Source organism: Ips typographus, linkage group LG7 (assembly GCF_016097725.1).
Source record: "Ips typographus isolate SLU linkage group LG7, UJ_Ityp_2.0, whole genome shotgun sequence".
Taxonomy (NCBI): Eukaryota; Metazoa; Arthropoda; class Insecta; order Coleoptera; family Curculionidae; genus Ips; species Ips typographus.
Genome location: NC_138428.1, coordinates 2207897 through 2213646, shown reverse-complemented (window position 1 = coordinate 2213646; position 5750 = coordinate 2207897). Strand labels below are relative to the sequence as shown.

Below are 5750 nucleotides of genomic sequence, written 5' to 3'. Positions count from 1 at the left end.
AATGTGCCTTTTTTAGCAACAAGTGATGGCCATATTGAGGAAAGCTCATTTCGTATGAGATCTACAGTAAAAATTTGTAGTATTTTCTAAATTTTGACATTTTTGTTAGCATAATATCTTTAAAAACATAGACAATAATCATTGACTTGGTAACTAATTAAATAGTTATAAATCTACACGGTCGTTTGAATCCGTTAGTATGACTTAGTAGCGGGTAATTAGCCTTCATCGAGAACATCCCACAGTGCCTACAATTATATTTCAATTATTCCCTAATGTAGTCTGATGCTATAAACTTTTTCAACTTCAGTTGTCAAAACGATCTAGAAAAACCATTGCCGGTCATTAAAAAACTTCGGCAAACAAACAGGCCACGTTTCGCAAACAACATTCTCATTAATATACCTTCTCCGGTTTCATTAAAATTCCCGGTACGACCGAGTGATTTAAATCTTTCTTTTATTATGAAAATCGTAAAGAGAAATGCTTAACATGTTAAGGGAGTCGCAGTACAATAAAAATAAATACCTCATTCTCGCCCGGTTAATATTCAAAAAGCATAGCGGCTTGCTAATTTATACAAAGGCGTATCTGTTTTCGAGATATTGCTGGGATTTGTATGCTTATTAAAATATAAGCGACATGAGAACCAACGTTTACTGTGTTTGCTTCACTTTTGGTGAGTCTGCGGTCTTCTTGACTGTGACCTCTTCCTCGACTTTTGGTTGGAGCGGTACAAATTTCTCCCCTCTTACACCATTTTTCATGTGGAATATGTTGATTAGACTGATTTCTCGGCGAAATGCTTTCTTCAGGAACTCAGGCTTCAAAGCTCGTCTAGTAATTTTTGCTGCTATTGTTGAATAGATCAGGTAACTGTAAGGGATACCAATATTAACCATTAAGGTTTTAAAAGGGACTAAAAAACTTACTTGATGCCAAGAGTTTTGTAAATTGGTTTGTGAGTTAAAACCATTGCAAACAGTAAAATGAGAGTAAAATGTCATATAAACAGTACAGTTGTCAGACAACAATGATTTCAATTTACACAAGTAACTTTCAGGTAGCAGAAGTATTTTCACTTTATTTTACATGAATAATTTTAAATATAAACCATTTTCTAACGAAAAAAAAAAAAACGTTTTATGTTGATATATAACAAAAAAACTATAAACCGTTTTTAGAAAGGGTCATATACTTCAACAAAGTTATCTTCAAAAAGTATTACATCCAAGTTTCTTCTATTTTTTTTTCAAAGTTTCATATGATCCAGATCAAATCATCTCCGAAAGGTTTTAAATATTAATTTTCATTTTTAAAGTCTGCTGGGTATCTTGACATCTTCTTTAGAAGAATCGTTATATGGTTTTAAACGGTTTAAAGAACTTATGAGTTTTTGATATCTTTTCTACTGCATTTCAGATATTTTGGAATCTGCCAAAAGGAAGTAAAATCATCTTCAGAGAGTCATCATCTTCAAATTCTTCAATATCCTCCTTCAATAACATTTACCAAACTTTCCTTTGTACAAGTTAAGGTCAAAATCTTTTTAATATGGTTTTAGTTGAACTAAAAATCATCTACTCAGTATAAATCATGGTAAATCAACATCGAGAGGATATTGACGCTGACGATGAAGCCTGATGGACGCTTTTCTGCATAGTAAATTTTCTCTATGACCATCAGGAGATCGATCTTTTAACCTTATGTGATATTCCAAAATTCCATTTTTGTAGCTTTCACCTTGTGGAAAAAGGTAGACCGTTTCGAAACATTTGGAATACCCTGTATATCCTTAAGTCTCTCCGTTATACTAGATCCGGGTAAATCATCTTTAAAAGATCATATTATGTTTTCCATGGCTACTGTTCATGTCTTCTCTAGAGAATCATGGCATATTTTGATTCACTTTGACTCACACTCATGTTAAACATACCTACATACTATCTTTATCTACACTTATACTTAGATCATTTTTTGGAATCGACTGGCAGCCAGAAATTCGACAAAAGGAGACGTCAACATCACAATTTATTACCAACTTAGTTTGTGGCGGTAAATTTAATTTCCTGCATATATGCAATATGCTGTTGAAAGGTATGGTCGGATGGCTATACAATCACCTGAGTTATGAGGTGCAACCAGAATAGATAGAGCGTATAGCTGGTAAACCCGATTCAGTTTAGACTTAAAATATGTTTTTAGTAAAAATTCTGAGTGAAATGCGAAAATAGGGTGTTTCAAATTCAGCAATGGTAAAAAGTACAGGATGATTGGGAGTGGCAACATTGATAGACATTATCCAAAACACAACAGATTTAAAAGAACTATTTGTTTGTTAATCAAGTTAGGAGAAGTATAAAGAACATGATATTAACTTGCCATTGTCACGTCCTCTCAACTCTTCTCTAGAGAATCTTGATTTTTGTTTTCATGAATTGGAGTTCAGCTCTACGTCTTCCAAGTTCCAATTTATGATACTTTACACAGGTTCAGTCAGTCGTATCTACTAAAGTTCATAATTTTTTAAATGGAAAATCAGAAACGTCTTGGTCTGTAATAAGAATGGTACATCTGTATCTAGATCGTGGACGAAAACCAGTCATAAAAACACAAAACGACCAGTACCAGTACAGCATTGTCAGCGGACATTGCAAAGGCATTGTTCTCCAAAGGTGATAAATAAATTAATCTCGAGGGCCGACTTATATTTTATTAAGTTCCTCCGGACCAGGTATACGTAGAGTTGGAGGGGAATACTTAATAAAAGCCTTTAATATACAGTCTCTAAATATTCATCGCCGCATAGCGTACAGGCTTGTTTCAGCACGGCAAACGATAAAATAAATAATGCAAATCGACATATCGTACCTATCCAGCGGATAAACGGCCGAGTAGTACCGCATTTTCGAGACATCGATATACAAGGCGTTTTTCGAATCAATGGCGTGTTACTTTATCAGATCACCATATTGCCGTTTGCATAAATCTCTTAACTGTCCACTAAGAGTAAAGTATTTCAGGAATATACCCCATAATATTCATAGGTTCAATATGTCTCTATGAATGACATAAATTATTAGTAGTTTTATGCAGTCTTGGTATCATAGAAATAGTACTATATTTGTGGAAGTGTTGTCTTTGTGACATGATACTATAAGCAATTATTCAAATTTAGATTTTTGTATTCAAATAAGAAAAAGAATTGCTTCTTTTCAGTCCTTTTACCCTTTACAGAGGATAGTGATACTGTTTTGGGTATGTGTTTGGATTTAATGTTTCCATGCGTTTCTATTTTGTGCTAGATGTATTGTGTATCTCGTGCGTTGTGTCCGTGAACCGTCTTCTAGGTCCTTTTCGCGACCACAAGATTTTCCTTCTCACCTGTTCTTCTAGCTATGTGACCAAAGTAGCTGAGATATGCTATATTGATTTGGTTTAGTATATGCTGTTTGATTTTTAGTTCTTGTAGGACAGAAGCGTTAGTTTTGTGTTCCATTCATGACACTCTTAGGATTCGTCTGTACACCCTCATCTGTTTTTAGATGAGTAGGGGAAAGAATGAGATTGGGAAGATAACAGAAATGGTTATTTGATCTCTTCATATTTTTTTGAGTTGTTGATGATCTGGCCATTGTCAGTTTTCTGTTTATTCCCTCTTAACAGCCTCCATCTTTGGTGATCAACAATACCAAGATATTTCCAGGAGATCGATCGATGATCATTACTTTGGTTTTGGTTTTGTTGATAATTTTCTCTACTATAGCTCTCAAATTTGATCATTATATTTTTTAGTTGTTCTTCGTCTTCAGCAATAATCAATGTGGCCTCTGTTACTTATTTTTCTTCCTTTGATTGGTATTCCACCTTCCCAATTATCAAGGACTTTTCTCATGATGTATTCGCTGTATATGTTGTAAAGGAGGGGCAAGAGTATGCATCCCTGTCTGACACCGGCCTCTATGTTAAAAGCTTTGAACACTGTTTGTCCTGTTCTACAGAATATCAAAACCAGTTAAAAATCCCGAAACTCGGCATAGCTTCTTGACATCTATTATGGTTAAAAAAACTGAAAAAATTTTATTCTAATTCGCAGATTTAATATCGCTCAACGATTCGTGATAACCCCAGGAAACATACGTTTAAACTGAAACAACCCTAGAAGTAGCCCCGGGACATCAATTTAACTACAAATTTCCACCCCGTTACCTTCGTAAGTTCACCTTCGTGCTCTTTTAAATTCCACACGGGGGCAATCGAAATCTTTAATTTATATAGTAATTAGAAGGAAATATCAGAGCTCCGGGGGTTTCTTCAATTATTACTTTTAACAGTTTTGACGGTTCGTTGTCGATGGTCCCTCGGGGCAAGTCTTTTGTTTCGCGTTTTTTCGGAGGGTCGACGCACGTGACAGATGTGACAGATATTCAACTGTTTTTGTGTCGGGATTTTTTTCTTTCAATTAATCCTCCGGTTGTGGCTGTAAAAAACGCTTGTTTACTGATTTTTTTTTACTTGAGGGTGACGGAAACAATCGCAACGAGTAATCGTCGTTTTTTCTGGTTTTTAATCGGCTCGGAAGGGGTTAAATATATACACCTGGATTTCGCCAAGTTGTTAACTGGGGATACATCCGGCTCATCCGAACATTGAAAATTACCCCATTTCGCCAATCCCATTAATTATACCGAAACGAGCTCCGAAGCGCCGCAACTACCGTAAATCACCGATGATTAGCCAACCAACAATTTAATTTCCGAAGTACCGCCGCGTTCCTTAATTAACAAATATATCACTGGCTTTTGAATTAACCTCGCTGCGTAGCTGGACCAAATTCCACTGGCAGTGTTGCCAATTTACAATCCCTTACTGCTATTATTTATTACTCAAAAACCGTACAAACTTGCTTTAACCGAACTTATCAAGTACCCTCCCAACAATTTAAGCAAAAACTAGCACTACTAATTTAAACTAATTTACTTTAAGGGTAAAATTAATGTGAAAGTGGCAACGTTGCTTTAAAAACAAAACAGCCTCATTTCCGATTATTTTGCATGATATTTTAGTCAGGCAATGTTAATTTCCGAGACAGAAGACTGGTAATTGAGTTGTAAACGGTGAAATCGACCAAACAGCATCCTAGTTTTTGCCAGTGTATATCCTCCCTCAAAAAGGGCGACTCCATAAAGTCCTGCAGTTGACAATCAATGGAGTTATGCTTGTTATTGCCACCATAAAGTGAGACTGAAACGGCATTAATAAAGTGTGATAGTCTCTTTATGAAACACCTCAAAAACACCCTTTTACTATTATAATGCGCTAGTTGGTCTCCGAACTGAAAAACGAGCTTATTAGTTCGACTTTAATGGCGGCCGATCCATCGAACGATCCCAATACGAAATTAATTAAAATGTCATTTGAAAAAATTTACTGTTACCGAGTCTCTAATCGATGTCATTACACCCGACTCTTTCGTTAATTATATTCATTGTACCGTACAGGAAATTATTTTTTAAACGAGCTCGCCCACATCACATACAATCAAAGCTAAAAGTCTGACAATGGACTATTAGACGGATTGAACGGTCGATTTTTCAGTTCCGATTCGATAGTGCTTTGATTTTATTGTGACCTGTCCCACTTTATTTGAGAAAACGACTCAGAGCCCAATATATGTTTGAATTGTTTTGATGATCAACAAAATATAACAAACGGGCAATTGATGACAACAGTTATGTATGTCAAAGTAT

The 5750-nt window shown here is 35.4% G+C and overlaps 1 long non-coding RNA gene across 1 annotated transcript; it reads right to left on the bottom strand.

Annotated features, from left to right (window-relative positions):
* Positions 1–442: 442 nt before the first annotated feature.
* LOC145731670 (uncharacterized) lies at positions 443–1067 on the bottom strand. The gene is made up of 2 exons (XR_014178850.1): positions 933–1067; positions 443–876 (listed from the first exon to the last, which is right to left on the bottom strand). It is a non-coding gene; the product is annotated as an uncharacterized LOC145731670 (long non-coding RNA).
* Positions 1068–5750: the final 4683 nt, after the last annotated feature.